The sequence below is a fragment of the Sphaerodactylus townsendi genome, linkage group LG09 (assembly GCF_021028975.2).
Source record: "Sphaerodactylus townsendi isolate TG3544 linkage group LG09, MPM_Stown_v2.3, whole genome shotgun sequence".
Lineage (NCBI taxonomy): Eukaryota > Metazoa > Chordata > Lepidosauria > Squamata > Sphaerodactylidae > Sphaerodactylus > Sphaerodactylus townsendi.
In genome coordinates, this window is record NC_059433.1 from 59,468,507 (window position 1) to 59,485,136 (window position 16,630).

At 41.4% G+C, this 16,630-nt stretch overlaps 1 protein-coding gene across 2 annotated transcripts in view; it reads left to right on the forward strand.

Moving 5' to 3' along the window:
* DNAJC5B (DnaJ heat shock protein family (Hsp40) member C5 beta) overlaps window positions 1-16,630 on the forward strand; it is a 47,700-nt gene that overhangs the window by 4,662 nt on the left and 26,408 nt on the right. The window contains exons 1-2 of one of the 2 annotated variants that reach the window (XM_048507752.1): window positions 5,238-5,285; window positions 16,442-16,555. The gene's annotated coding sequence lies outside the window, so the exon portion shown is untranslated. Of the gene's footprint in view, window positions 1-5,237; window positions 5,286-16,441; window positions 16,556-16,630 lie in introns of those variants that run through there. The other variant, XM_048507751.1, reaches the window with a different exon arrangement.

A 16,630-nucleotide genomic window follows, 5' to 3' on the forward strand; every position in this document is an offset into this window, starting at 1 on the left:
TTATTTTTAAAATGTTACTCATTAGCTCTTTTTATATTAATGTATTTTATATGTTAACATATTTTTGTGGTCCTCTTGTGTAACAGTGGGGGTTACATTTTGAGGAGCCCGTAGGCTCTTTTTGACATTTTCCTTGAATAAACTGAACTGAAGTAATTTACTGTAGAAACTTCTCATTATAAGATGTTCTTTAGAGTGCCTACGGCTCATTCCGCACATGCAGAATAATGCACTTTCAAACTGCTTTCAGTGCTTTTTGAAGCTGTGCGGAATAGCAAAATCCACTTGCAAACAGTTGTGAAAGTGGTTTGAAAACGCATTATTTTGCGTGTGCGGAAGGGGCCATAGAGTCATTTAGTGGTAACTTTATTGGTTAAAACTGTTTTCAATGAGGTGAATCAGAGTTTCAGCCAAGGAGGGGAGAAAAGATTTAATTTCCATAATGTCGCAGATAGGGAGCAAAGGATAAGGAGGATTCCAGAAGAAAATCAAGGTTGCCTGTGCCTGGTCAGCAATAACACATCTCTTTCTATCAACACACAGCAGAGTTCTCCAGAGACATTGTTCCTTTGGGAGCTGTATGTATTGTAAGTACGTATCTAGTATGAAAAGTTTCATAAATCCTGTACATAGTGAAAAAACATATACTTCAGAACTTCACCAGCTCCAATTGGGTAATTTATGGCTCATTCCGCACATGCAGAATAATGTACTTTCAAACTGTTTACAGTGCTCTTTGAAGCTGTGCGGAATAGCAAAATCCACTTTCAAACAGTTGTGAAAGTAGTTTGAAAACGCATTATTTTGTGTGTGTGGAAGGGCCCTATGTCATCAACCTCTTTGGAGAGTTATATGTTCAGAAAACACTGAAAAATCTTAAAACTGATGTTACTAAATATAAAAGTAACATCTGTCTTACAAAAGCAGGTGCTCTAATGGTTAATCATTTTATGAAACATTGTCCTTTGGATCTGTTATTCTGGGTCATTCAGAAACTAGTTAGCTGTAATGACAAACTTACTTAGGAGAGTAAATAAATTCTGAGATTGGGTACTTTGGAGCCTCATGAAGATCTGGCTGTCTTGTATCTAACAGGGATCAGAGACCTGCTACTTTCCGTCTTCTTTTTCCTGTGAGGAAGAAGCAAGATGGCAGCGGATCACATCAAAGTGTGTGAGCCCTGACTCTCTTGTCTCAGGGCCAGAAGAAGCCAGGCAGGAGCAAGAATAGCCCCAAAGCCCCTTTACTGGATAGTAAAGGCACCAGCCACCTGTGTGAATGAAGGAGGGGTGAGGATTACCAGATCCACAATGCTATGGCAAAAGATATATGGGGGGTTTTAGTACTCCAATAAATTTTAACTTTTCCACTGCACTGTTGGCATTTGTGTTTGCCTTCTTTCATCTTAAGTTATGCAAGTAGGATATGATTCAGAATAGTCTAAGAGATGGTGACATCCTAGAAGAATGCTTGGCTTGTAATTTCCATATGTTTTGTGATAAACCCCAGCATCCCATGATGGTCTGTCTGTATTTTCCTCTGGTTGCAGCCACTTTGTGGGGGTGCCCACTACTTGTCCACAAAATTCAAAAGTGCTTATGGGCTTAACAAGATCGGTCCCTCCCTACTCTAACACACTTGCACTCTGAACAATATTTATGACTGGATGATGAGGATGATACTAACAATTTTTAAATTTGGATTTAATTTTTTTTAGAATTTGGCAAAATTTTTTCAGCAAGGTAGCACTATTCATATAAAGTGAAATTCTATTCACAATAATCAACCATCAGCCTGCAATTGGAGCTCTTTATTTTATTTCAAAGGTTTTTACAGGATATGCTGTACTTTCCCAGGCAAACTTGGAACAAGTAATTACATTCGTAAGTAACAGTGGAAATAAGATGTGTTTTCCAAGATTTTACTATTCAGTTAGGACTTTAGTCCTAAACACATAGCATGATGTGTGTATAATTTGTTATAATAAATCTTCTACACAAATATGCTTGGGATTGTTTCCTACAAATGAACAAAATGAAACCTTTTCAATGCAGTCCAAAGTGTTATATCATTGCTGTGCTTGAATAACTGCCAGGATTAGTATTTAACATAAAGAATGTGAGCTGTTGCCAGAACACATAAATGTGTTGAGCAAATTTTTCTTCCTTCCATTAAGCAGCATTTCTAGCTTTAATCTGCAATTTCCTCTGAGCTAGTGTTTTAAAGACAGGTTAAATGTAGGTTATATAGCTACGCAAGTCACAAAAGTTGTTTACCAAGCCTTCCACACTTGTTCAAAGGCTGCCACATATCACTTTTTAAAAGCTGTGTATTGTAGCCCTGTTTTAAAGCCTAACTGCTTATCTGAACAATTCTCACTCTTATTTATTTGCTGACATCTTCATTATAACTAAGTGGCTTGGTTTTAACCCTTGGGGACATAATGAATAGCTTGAAACTTAAAACAAGATCACAAGTGAGGTGGAAGGCAGGATTTGATTTGGGCAGAATGTTTTTAATTGGTATAAGTAGTTAACATCTATTTAGCATCAAAGGTGTGCTAGGTACTGGAGAAAAGGTAAACAGAACAACTCAGCTTCAGGGGGTAGCCATGTTGGTCTGCAGTATCTGACAAAAGAAGCTTCTTACTATCAAAAACTTATACCCACTGGACTGGAAACTAGCAGAACAACATGGGCAATCAGTTGTATGCAAAAAAGATTTTAAAAGAGTAGCGGTCTACCCATGACTGTTTGCGAATATTTCATGTGACTTTTTTCTGTACCTTTTTAAAAAGTGCACACATTTTTATTTTCATACTGTTTGAGTGACAGTAATCTGAAAGCTAACTCGTAGGGGTGCTAAAAGTACTGTCATTAAATTAGAGAATTAAATTAGAGAATTAAAACAGAATGAGGGAGACCCATGTTCAAATCTGTTATACTGCTTGCCTTGGGTCATTCCCTCAACCTAACTCACATGGTTGATTTAAAAAACAGGAGAAAGGCAGAAACTAGGAAGGGCACACAGGGGAATGGGCAGGTGCCACGGAGCACTGCAGTGCACATCCTAAAAGAGGCATCAGCCCCTAGAGCTGTGTCATCATAAAGGAGGACACAGCGTGACTGGGATTGATTGGGGGAATTCCTGAGGGTGGAGCAGACAGTTGTTATCTTCCACTGGGCTTTTGACCCAAGAATGCCCTGGCGCAGGCCTGTTACTCCACAAAACATGTGGCATAAATAACTTTTTTCAATTGAGTTTTCCAGGCAACAGCAGGTTTTTTCCCCTGCTGCTTGCTGTGCTGCCTGGAGCTCCATTGGAGATAGTACAGCGCCACCATCCCCACACTGTTCCCAGCTGCTGTGAAGCCCCTCACCTCGGATTGGCCTGACCTACCATTTTGGAGTCCTGACTCTTCATTCCATTTCCTGACAGGTAAGGACTGTGGTCAAGACCTTCTCAGTCATAGCCTCAACTATAAAATTATCATCCAAGATAGGTGTATGTTAATCTGACTTTTCCATTTTGGAGTACAGAGTGAAAACGTTCCTCTTTCAAAAGCTTTGGGAAAAAAGGTATTAAGGTTTTTGAAGCTTTCTGGCTGCAGTCTTATTAATGTGGTTGTGAATCCCTGCAGTGCAATTCTATGCAGAGTTGAAATCTATTGATTTCAGTTGGCCTAGATTACAGTTACTCTGTATAAGATAATTTTATTTATCTTTTGTTTTCTTTCTGAACCCTAGCTCACTTAAAAAAAAAACACCTTCCGTACAATATTGTCACAAAACTAGGGATATATTATTGTGCCATTAAAAAAAACCCTCCTCTTTATATATATTCACTATTCGCATTTTCGTCCTACTTATTTTCTTTGTTAGTATTCCTGTTTTGGTAATTAAAAAAAATTACAGAATACCATTCATATGCAAACCAAGCATAAATTTTGACATCAGCTTTACTATTGAATGTCATTATTTTGTCCAGGAAGAAAGCCAACTGCATACCATGAAACCATCAAAAGTTACTACTTTCCCAATGAGCCAGAGCGGTCATAAAATTTGATAACATAATTTCATGAAATGTATCTGAATTTATTTTAACATGGATAGCCTGGTACATATTTTGAAGCGGGAAGCTACTTTGCAAGAGTTAAAAGAAAAACTGGGCGATGCATACCTTACACTTCAATTTTCATGAAGAAAGGACCAGTGGTGGTATCCAAAAATTTTAGTAACAGGTTCCCATGGTGGTGGGATTCAAACAGTGGCGTAGCGCCAATGGGGCTGGGTAGGGCACGACGGGGGCATGGCCAGGCATTCCGGGGCGGGGCATTGCTGGGCGGGGCTGTGGCAAGGACGGAGCCGCTGCACCCGTCCTTGGGCGGGAAACGAATGCATGCAGGCGCAGGCTGCAACGCATGCCGGTGCACCTCCTGCTACACTGCTTCAAGTTCTGTGCGCTACTGCTGAGAGGAGGGGCGTAACTAAGGCAAAAAATCCCGTGGCAAAATCACCAATTAGTCACCCCCTCTCGACACACACAAATAATAGTAACCTACTCTCGGGAACCTGTGAGAACCTGCTGGATCCCACCTCTGGAAAGGACTTACTTCCCCATTTCATATCACTGCTGTTATGAAACTCTACCCATGAACACAGGCATTTCAGAATTTCATCACTCACTGAACTCTTTGTTTTTCAGCAGCAGCTACAGAGACATTATACTTCAGTCTGCATTTAAGCATGTATACATGCCAAACCCTGAATTAGATATCAGCCATCTGTATGATTCTCTAACTGTTTTTGTTTATAAATGTAAAATAATTTGCTTTGGACATACACCAATTCTTGGATTACTTTTTTTTTTTACTGGTTAATCATAATGCCATTGTTTTGCATTAAGAGACAGCCTCTGTGCTAGTGAAGCTTCTGTAATAATTGGGGGTTAAATCTGAAAACAGCAGCATGTTTGACAGGAGGACACAAAGGGAAGGAAAGATAAAGAAGTAGGGGCAAGCCTCTCATCAAGCCATTTCCATAACTCGTTTGGAGAATTTTATGATATCATCAGATAAGAGTTCATGTCCCATTACAGGAGCAAGTCACGTGGGAAGTTTAAGGAGTATTTTGCAAGGCAAATGAGAACACATAATAAGCAAAGACACAACTGAAAATTGACTCAATGTAACACTGTCATCTCCCCAGTTGCCTGCTGGAGGAAAAATCACTCTCGTGGAAAATGGGGAAGCAGGAGTCAAAACCTGACATCCAAAAAATATGATGGTAAGGTGCAGCTCACATTTTGGCTAGCTAGGATCTATTCATTTTAACTCCCCCTGTGCCTGACAGCTGCATGATGATAGGAGGTCCAAAAAGAAAAAAAAACATTTTTTGTGGCAGTTGAGAGAGACCATAAACTAAACTGCCAGTTGGAAATTGATGGTTAAAGCTGATAGTTGAGGCTGCCAGCAAGAGTGAGAGGAACACTAGCTTAGGGTCAAGAAGGATCTGGTGTGTAGGTGGAGTGATTTGAAAATCCTTCCCTAAGGAAAACTGTTCCTAAATAAAGGGAGTGATCCCCAACCAGTTTTCAGGAAGAAAGCGGGGAATTTGTCTGTTTATTCCTAATGCCTCTGACTTAAGAGCTATTGTTTCAAGAAACTTATGCTTATTCAGCAGAGATTGCCAAGCAGAAATTGCCAAGTGAACTCCATCTCAGTTTACATCCAAGTACCATCTACTGTCTGTGAAATCCAGCAAATATATGGTTATAAAATATCTATTGTTTATAAACATCCTACATTTCTTCATTCCTGCTGTTTTGTTACCAGACAAGTTTATTTTCTGAAACCTCCTTGCTAACCTGATCTTTTTAAATTCCCCCAAAAGATACAAATAAAACAGCTTGAGTTTTTATTTCAATAAGCCTCTCATGCCATATTTCTGATTTTTATTTTAAAAAGTGAGAGGTTTTCTGGCAGATCCCCATGCCATCTTAACAGTGGGACAGAAAAACAACAAGAGTCCAGTCAGAAGTCTCTGGAGTGAAAGTGGTGATTGGTGACAAGGAAAGAATTAAAAATAAAGGGGAAACCATCATATCTTTTTCCTTTAAAGAGTTTAGGGTGGTACTTGTAGTGCTCTTGCCATGTCATCCACAGAACTTTGTGAAATAGGATAGGGTAAGACTGGCCCTAGTGAAGATAATGGCTGAGGTGGCATTTGAACCCAGCTGCCCCTAATCTGATATTCTAACCAGTACACTACCCTGATTCTCTTAACAAAAAGGGAGACTAGACTACTATGTGTGCATCAATGTGTGTTGAAAGACTGCTCTATCTGGCGTTTCCTTGCTCGCAAGCAAGGAAACTCCAAAGCAGGCGGGGACAGGGAAGAGCCAGGGTGCCCGCTCCCCACCATAAGAACATAAGAACAAGCCAGCTGGATCAGACCAAAGTCCATCTAGTCCAGCTCTCTGCTACTCGCAGTGGCCCACCAGGTGCCTTGGGGAGCTCACATGTAGGATGTGAAAGCAATGGCCTTCTGCGGCTGTTGCTCCCGATCACCTGGTCTGTTAAGGCATTTGCAATCTCAGATCAAGGAGGATCAAGATTGGTAGCCATAAATCGACTTCTCCTCCATAAATCTGTCCAAGCCCCCTTTAAAGCCATCCAGGCCAGTGGCCATCACCACCTCCTGTGGCAGCATATTCCAAACACCAATCACACGTTGCGTGAAGAAGCGTTTCCTTTTATTAGTCCTAATTCTTCCCCCCAGCATTTTCAATGAATGCCCCCTGGTTCTAGTATTGTGAGAAAGAGAGAAAAATTTCTCTCTGTCAACATTTTCTACCCCATGCATAATTTTGTAGACTTCAATCATATCCCCCCTCAGCCGCCTCCTCTCCAAACTAAAGAGTCCCAAACGATGCAGCCTCTCCTCATAGGGAAGGTGCTCCAGTCCCTCAATCATCTTTGTTGCCCTTCTCTGCACTTTTTCTATCTCCTCAATATTTTTTTTGAGATGCGGCGACCAGAACTGGACACAGTACTCCAAGTGCGGTCGCACCACTGCTTTATATAAGGGCATGACAATCTTTGCAGTTTTATTATCAACTCCTTTCCTAATTATCCCCAGCATAGAGTTTGCCTTTTTTACAGCTGCCATGCATTGAGTTGACATTCCCATGGAACTATCAACTAAGACGCCTAAATCCCTTTCCTGGTCTGTGACTGATAGCACTGACCCCTGTAGCGTGTATGTGAAGTTTGGATTTTTTGCCCCTATGTGCATCACTTTATATTTTGCTACATTGAACTGCATTTGCCATTTCTGAGCCCACTCACCTAATTCATCAAGGTCCGCTTGGAGCTCTTCGCAATCCTTTGTGGTTCTCACCACCCTACATAATTTGGTATCATCTGCAAACTTGGCCACCACGCTACCCACCCCTACTTCCAGGTCATTTATGAATAGGTTAAAGAGCACTGGTCCCAAAACGGATCCTTGGGGGACACCACTCCCGACATCTCTCCATTGTGAGAACTTCCCATTTACACCCACTCTTTGTTTCCTGTTTCTCAACCAGTTTTTTAATCTATAGGAGTGACTTCCCCTCTTATCTCCTCTTCATTGCTGAGTTTTTTTCTCCAACAGTCTTCTGGTGAGGAACTTTGTCAAAAGCCTTTTGAAATCCAAGTAGACAATGTCCACCGGTTCCACCCCTGTCCACATGCCTGCATTTTACACCCTCAAAGAACTCCTAGTAAGTTTGTAAGACAGGATTTCCATGTTTCCTCTCTGTGCAAAAAAGCCATATGCTGACTCTTTCTCAGCAGGTCTTGCTTTTCAGTACCATGCTTTATGAATTTTATCTTTAATGATAGATCTCTACTAATTCTACCAGGAACAGATGTCAAAACTGACTGGGCCTGTAATTTCCCGAGGTCCCCTAGATCCCCTTTCTTAAAGATTGGTGTGACATTGGCCACATCTTCCAGTCTTCAGGGGATGGAGCCTGATTTCAGGGATAAGTGGTATATTGAAAGTGAGGTAAGATCAGCAATTTCATAGCTTGAGCTCTTTTAAGAACTCTTGGGTGAATGCAATCTTGGAGCCAGGGATTTGAAGTAACATTTAGTTTATCAATGGCTGCCAGAACTTCTTCCCTCTTGTCTACCACTTATCTTCAAGCATGAAGTTCCTCGGATTCGCCTCCTAAGAAGCTTGGTTCAGGTGCAGGAATGTTCCTCACCTCCTCTTGGGTGAAGACAGATGCAAAGAATTCATTCAGCTTCTCTGCAATCTCCCTGCCATCTTTTAGCACACCCTTTGTTCCTTTGTCATCTAACGGGCCTACCGCTTCCCTTGCTGGCTTCCTGCTTTTGATGTACTTGAAGAACTGTTTGTTGCTGGTCTTGATGTTCGCAGCCATGCGTTCCTCATAATCCTTTTTTGCCTCCCTTACAGCTAACTTGCTTCTCTTTTGCCACCATTTGTGTTCCCTCTCACCAGATCACTCCCCACCCCCCCACCCCCCCACCCCCGGCCGCCTCCCAGATCCCGACAGCAGCCCCAGCCCTTGGCTATGTGTCCACAGTCACATCTTGCCAATTTCTTTTTTTCAAATAGTGGAGGAAGCTATGAGGAGCTCAGCCATACTCAATATTAACAACAGGCAAGGGTTAGTAGATTGGGGGGGGGGGGAGGTGATGGAACTGACCATTTCCTCCTAGAATTCCTTTTGCTGAGGGTGCCAATGAAGTTCGTAGCCAGATGTGTATGCTAGATTTTAGTATTGCAGACTTTAGTGAACTCAGAAGCATTATGAGAGTCATTCCATGGGCAAGAATGCTAAAAGGGAAAGCAGAAAGTGAAGGGTGGGTTCTTCTGCTCTTGCAAGCTCAAGCCATCATCTTCCAGCAAGAAGAAAACATGGCAGGGCATAAAGGAAGCCAGTGTGAGTAAGCAGAGAACTCAGAAAATGAATGTTCAAGAAATGGAGTGAAAGACATGTCTCTTAGGAAGAGTGTCTACAGGTTTCTAGACACTATAGGTTAGCCATCAGAGAGGCCTCAGCTCAACCAGAAAAATCTCAGATATTTGAGGAGCAGGTAAAAGAGGTGATAAGTCCAATATTGGTTGAAAGTGGAGAAGGACAGAGAGAAAGCAGAAAGGCTCAGTGACTATTTTGTCTCCGTTTTTTCCTGAAGAGAATGGGCCCATTCAAAGATGGTAGTAGGCAAAGTATGTCATCCAGGCTGATGATTGACATGGACAGAGAGGTTATTTCAGGGATCTGGCTGCATCTGAAGAGTACAAATTCCTTGAGCCAGATGATATGCACCTGAAAGTGCTTGAAAAAAATGTCTAGAAATCTTGCAGAGCTTTTGTCCATCATCCTCAGGACCTCTTGGAGAACCAGGGATGTGCCACAAGGGTGGAGAAAGGTGAATGTTACCCCAGTCTTCAAAAAAGGGAGGAAGGATAACCTAGGAAACTGCAGGGCAGTCAGTCTGACCTCTGTCCTAGGGTAGATATTGGAGCACATTTCAAAGGGGTAGTCTGCAAGCATCTGAAGGACAACTTAGTGAGCTATGGAGGTCAGCATGATTTTTTCTCAACAGGTCCTGCCAGATCAACTTCATTTCCTTCTCTAATCAAGTGACAAGCTTGCTGGATTGTGGGAACATTGTCAATGTTTACCTGGATTTCAGTTCAGTTTTTGACAGAGCTCTAATTATTTTCTGATGTGTAAATTGTAGGACTGTGGACTGGATCTAGGACAGTTAGGTGCACTGGGAACTGATTGAAGAACCAACCACATACCTACAGAATAGTTGTCAGTGGCATTTAATCTGATTGCAGAGAGGTATCCAGAAGGATGCCAAGGGCTCAGTACTGGGCCCAGTTCTTTTCAATTTTTTTTATAAATGATCTGGAAGAGGGAGTGGAGGACCTAGTTAAATTTGCATCTTACACCAGAATGGGAGTAGAGTGAACACCCTGGAAGACAGGAGTCAATGAGATCTGAATACACTCAGATATTAAGGAGGGGGTTTACAGTAAGAGTAATTTAGCAGTGGAGTCGGCTGCTTAGGGAGGTGATGAGCATTTGAAGAGACTTTTGGACTTTAGAGTTCCTAGTATTAAGAGCTATCATGCCTTAACTATGTTTTAAAAGAGAACATCTCTGAGGGGAGTAGTTCAATCAAAGTGTGTGACTGGTTCTATAATCAGTCTGCAAGCTGTGGTGAAAGCAATAACATACAAGACTGAGAGAACTGGTAGAGAGGTTTATTGGAAGGGTCAAGCTGAAGGGACATGTAAACCAGTGAGGAATATCTTCTAGCCAGGACCCAGGGGGGACCCAGGAAATTACAGGCCAGTCAGTTTGACATCTGTTCCTGGTAAATTAGTAGAATCTATCATTAAAGATAAAATTATTAAACATGTAGAAAAGCAAGACCTGCTGAGGAAGAGTCAGCATGGCTTTTGTAGAGGCAAGTCCTGTCTTACAAACTTACTAGAGTTCTTTGAGGGTGTAAACAGACATGTGGATAAGGGGGAACCAGTGGACACTGTCTACTTGGATTTCCAAAAGGCTTTCCGAATGTCAATGCATGGCAGCTGTGAAAAAGGCAAACTCTATGCTGGGGATAATTAGGAAAGGAGTTGATAATAAAACTGCAAAGATTGTCATGCCCTTATATAAAGCTGTGGTGCGACCGCACTTGGAGTACTGTCTTCAGTTCTGGTCGCCACATCTCAAAAAGGATATCGAAGAGATAGAAAAAGTGCAGAGAAGGGCAACAAGGGTGATTGAAGGATTGGAGCACCTTCCTTATGAGGAGAGGCTGCAGCGTTTGGGACTCTTTAGTTTGGAGAGGAGACGTCTGAGGGAGGATATGATTGAAGTCTATAAAATTATGCATGGGGTAGAAAATGTTGACAGAGAGAAATTTTTCTCTCTTTCTCACAATACTAGAACCAGGGGGCATTCATTGAAAATGCTGGGGGGAAGAATTAGGACTAATAAAAGGAAACACTTCTTCACGCAACGTGTGATTGGTGTTCAGAATATGCTGCCACAGGAGGTGGTGATGGCCACTAACCTGGATGGCTTTAAAAAGGGCTTGGACAGATTTATGGAGGAGAAGTCAATCTATGGCTACCAATCTTGATCCTCCTTGATCTCAGATTGCAAATGCCTTAGCAGACCAGGTGCTCAGGAGCAGCAGCAGCAGAAGGCCATTGCTTTCACATCCTGCATGTGAGCTCCCAAAGGCACCTGGTGGGCCACTGCGAGTAGCAGAATGCTGGACTAGATGGACTCTGGTCTGATCCAGCAAGCTAGTTCTTATGTTCTTATGTTCTTAGCCAGGGAAGAATTCCAGTGTACCAGTTAGTCTGTGGTATTGGGTTTTTCTTTGTATTTCCTCAGTACAGTGGTATATGTTTTAGTTGAGGGTTTTTATAACTGTGAGGGATGAATGAGGGTATGGAGTGTATGTACCAAGCCTGTTAGAACCCTGTGAGTGTGTGTGAACAAGCCATTAGGCAGGATATCTTAAGTTTAAGGAACTGCCATCTAAGAAACAACTATTTCACTGAGAATTGAAACTGAACAATCAATTCATCTCCCTTTCCAATCTCCTCTCTTTTATTCTGTTTCAGTTTAAAATCTGCCTCAGTATTCTTATTTTGTGTGCCTTATTAAGAAGTTTGCCTATAAAGTTTTAAAGTGAATGGGCATCCTTCACCTTCTGGAACAGTTACAAGACTGAAGGCAAGAGTCTGAGAGTTTCTGTTAGCTGTTAACTGTTCTAATTGTTCATTTTGTTAGCTGTAAATAAATCATCTTGCCATCCATCCCAACAGAAAGTAGGCATTTTTGCTGATTTTTCTTCTCCCATTGGAGACCATCTCTTTACTCTCTGTGCTGTTCCTGAAGATCTGCTGACCCAAGGGCAAACATTTCAGGGAGCTGAAGCAGCAGGAGAGAGAATCAGGGAAGTTGCACTTTGCAAGATCCACCAGTCATTGGCTCCAGATCAACACAAAGCAATTCATCCATGGTTTGAATCCTATCCACTTCTTGTTGGTGCAAGAGGGCAGATGCCAAGGGTCATGGAGCATGCTTGGGTAAAAAAATCATAGGGGATAGAGTTGCCAACTCCAAATAGGGAAATTCCTGGAGGTTTTGTGGTAGAGCCTGGTGGGGTTTGAGGAGGTGAAGGACCTTAGTGGGGGGATAATGCACAGAACCCACCATGTAGAGGGACTGGTTGTTGTACTCTGGAGATTAGTTGTAATTCCAAGAGATCCCCAAGCTCACATGAAAACTGGTAGTTCTAAGCAAGGCTATAAGGAGTATAAGAAGCAGTCAAGAGTGCCCCTCCTCTTTCTTGTAGAATAGCAAGTAGTATCTGACCCCATCCCAGTAAATGTATTAAAGTAGTGATGCTAAATTCCTCCAACTTTTCCCAGTTCAATAGTGCTACAAAAACCAGTCATTTCAGGTTAAACCACAATGGGGTTTACATGTGCACTTATGGAACAAAAGGTTGTCCCAAAACTAAACTCCTAATTCTGTATAAACAGTAGAGAAGAATATACAGCAATGTACTCAGTGTTTAAAAACCCATTGCAGATTGAAGGTGGGGATTCAACATTCTAACCATCTAGGGGCTCAAAATGGATCTGGCATAGTTTAGCAAGAAGCCTTAAAAAAGCAAATATGCAACATAATATACTTACAAAGTGGATGACCCCAAATCCAAAGGTCAAATCAAAGACAATCACAATCACCGCTACTATTTTTTGCTAGGTCTTTTTTATAGTGGTGTTCATCATTACAAAGTGTTGTCACCTTGGGTGGTGGCTCTCCCAAAACCTGAACTAGAAATTGGTGGAAATGAGTATAACTTTATATATAAGAGCCAGCACTTTTTAACAACAAAAAAGCACTGTTCAACCCAATATAACAATAAAAAATATTCCAGCAGTCAAAACAAGCTCTACCTCTGACTTGAGTTTGATCTCGACGGAAGTCAATTCAAGGTTGACTCAACCTTCCATTATTCTAAGTACCCAGCTTACTGGGGCTAAAGTGTAAAAGACTGGGCAAGTCAATGGCAAACCACCCCATAAAAAATTCTGCCTAGTAAACATTGTGAAGTGATATCCCCCCATGGGTCAGTAATGACCCAATGCTTGCACAAGGGACTACCTTTACCTTTTATCCATCATGTGTCATTTATCTTTTATGCAGCTTAATAATTGGAGTTAACATTCATAATGGTGCTTAAAATTCCAACTTTGTGGCTTGTCTCCTCATTTGGATATAACAATATGGTTTCTCTGTTCTCCAGTTCTTCCTTTCCTTGTCTGGCCGACAATGGACTTTAATCTGAAATGAGATAAATTAATTGGAGGGTGTGCATTAGGGGTAAGCAATATGCAACCATATGACACCAGAGGGAGCTGGAGTTCTACAGAATGCAGTGATATCGTGGAATGTATGTATAGTTTTGCACTTTTAAAAAATATTCTTATTTAGATTCATGAAGTGACACATACACATTCATACCCCATTTTTCTCTCCAGTGGGGACCCAAAGAAGCATACAACATTGTTATTTATTCTCCACTGTTTATTCTTACAACAACCTTGTCACTTAGTGAACCTGCATGGCAGTGTGGGAATTTGAAACTCTCTCAGATCCTAGTCTGAAACTCTAACCAAGGGGTCCCCAACTTTTTAGAGCTAATGGGCACCTTTGGAATTCTGCCACCAGGTGATGGGTATAATCACAAAAATGGCCACTCTGGGAGGAAAAGCCCGCCACAAAAATGGCTACCACGGGAGGTGGGCACAGAGGAGAGAGAGGAAGTAAAAGTACAGGAATTTTTAAAAATGTACTTGAAAAGAAGACTGAGTGAAAGAATAAAACCAACAATGTGGTGGTAGCCACTGCTGAAACAATGTTATTTTAATCTGCACAGTCAGTCAGAAGCCCTGCTGGGTGTGATCTCTACCTGGCTCTTCCTACTTTCCAAATACACCTAGCCGAAAGGAGTCAGGGGGCATCATGGTGCCCAGGGATGCCACATTAGTCACCCCTGCTCTATTTTATCCTTCTCTAAACATATCCTGCTACAATTCTATAAATTTTGATATATCTATTCTCCCCCAGTTTTTCTCTTTCCATGTGAGGAACTCTACAGAAATTTCAGTGAAGCCTAATATGTTCTTTCATCAATACTTCCATCAGAGGAACTATACAAGATAAGCAAACTTAATACATGGACCAGAAATTCAGTGAAATGGTGCAAACAGATAAAAATAACAAAAGGTTGGATTCTACAAATCTATCTCATTTGTGAAAGAGCCTTTCTGGAATTTCCCAAAGTGAATGGAGCCTTGCTCAGGCAGAAGAGGCCAACTTGTTTATTCATTTACTTCATTTAGACTCTGTCTTCCTCCCTGAAAGGGTTTCATCTAGCTGGCCTCCCTTTTCTCATTTCCTTTAGTTGTCCCTTCCCTTTCTAGTTACCTCTCATTTTTTACATGTTAGGGTTCCTCTGAGTTTTTTGCTAATGAAGTTTTAATTGTTATATATTTTTTAAAATTCTCAAACTATGTTGTAAGCTGGCCCAAGCCTGACTTGTTGGAGAGTGTTGGTAGAAACCAAATTTATAAATAAAAATAACATATTAACTGGCTAAATACTTTTCAGCTAGCAGAAAAAAAATCCGTAAGGGTTTTGTACCCAAATGGTCTCAGAGCAACTGGAGGCCAATAGATTCATTATGGTTACGTTTTAATAAGCTAGAACCCATTTTGACAAATGCGTTTGACAAAGTGGTTTCTGGCTTAGCAAAAATTAATACCATAATAAATCTATTACTCAATGCATCTGACAAGAGAGGCTTTGGTTTACAAAGGTTTCTGCCACAATAAATCCATTCATCTTTAAGGTATCACAATGACTGTTCATTGAAATGGACTAACGACTTCCTGCATAGATACATATACATAGCTTAGCAATTTTGTTTAAGAGTGATTGATTAAATTTTTCTCAGGATCTTTATCTAGCACTTCTTTAAATTTGGATGAAAGAAACTGTGGAACACAATGCTATAAAGTGCTTGTGATGTGCCTTGTTTAAAAGTCTTCCCCATTGTCTTACTTGCCATTATGGCCCCAAGCCAAGCCTTTGGTACTACAGAAATACTGCAGAGGAGATTTTGGACTAGATGCATGGGTTGTGACCAAACTGAGCAGTGGTCTCTAAAAAAGAGGAAGAAGAAGAGTTTGGATGTATACCCCACTTCCTCTCCTGTAAGGAGACTCAAGGTGGCTTACAAACTGCTTTCCCTTCCCCTCCCCACAACAGACACCTTGTGAGGTAAGTGAAATGGAGGAAGTTCTGAACAAACTGTAACTAGCCCAGGGGTCTGCAACCTGTGGCTCTCCAGATGTTCATGCACTACAATTCCCATCAGCCCCTGACAGCATGGCCAATTGGCTGGTAGGGGCTGATGGGACTTGTAGTTCATGAACATCTGGAGAGCCGCAGGTTGCAGATCCCTGGACTAGCCCAAGGTTACCCAGCAGGAATGTAGGAGTGGGAAAACAAATCTGATTCACCACCACTCAAGTAGAGGAGTAGGAGATCAAACCTGGTTCTCCAAGTTAGAATTCACCTGCTCTTAACCACTACACCAAGGCAGAGCCATCATGAGAGTAGATCAGTGGTGGAGGAGGCTATCAGGCCAAACACGTGAGGGAGAAGCGGTTGATAAAAGCACATATCAGAAGTGAAGGCAAAGTAAGGTTTGCATAGTTGCCTCTAGCAGCTTAACCACAGCAGCACCTTCTCTTCAACACCCCCCCACCCCCGCACAACTGGTCTACTCTTATGGTGGCTCTAAGGTGACCGCTGATCAGTTGAGTTACAATCCATGCATTCAGTTTTGGAAGAGGAGGAACTTCCAACATTCTGTTCAGTTTGTTAAGCTATTTTATAATCTTAAAAAAAAATATTTGTGCCTTTAAATGTTGTGCCAACTCTAGTATAGAAAATAAGGTTGCTGGCTTTTAAACAGGCACAGCTAGATTACTATGATTAGGCAAAGCAGAGCCAGGAGTTAAACATAATCAAACTGGGATGTAATGTGCTTTTTGGCATCATTGGTGATCATGCTATAGCAACCTTTGTGCTCATGAATATTTTATTTACTCTTTCACAGACCTTCCAAGGGATAGCCAATTGGGTATTAGAGTAACAAAAAAGTAATCAGATCCCACTGACCTGTTTAACCCCATATGTGAAGGAAGACAGGGAGAAAAACAGCAGCTTTATTCCATGGCGGACTGGTGCAGGTAGAAAACTGGTTGACTTTTAAGAGGTCCTGTTTCTATGTTTCTTCCAGGATAAACAGGATGCATTGATAAATACAATCCAATTGTGTAACACAGAAACCCAGAGTGTACTCATGAAGCATCCTGCTACATACTGGAGTCTGTTTCAGAAGTTTTAGAAACAGGTATGTTTTTTGTATGTGTGTGTGTTTCTAGGCTTTAATTGAGTTAAATGTATTTGATGTAAAATGAACCTGATT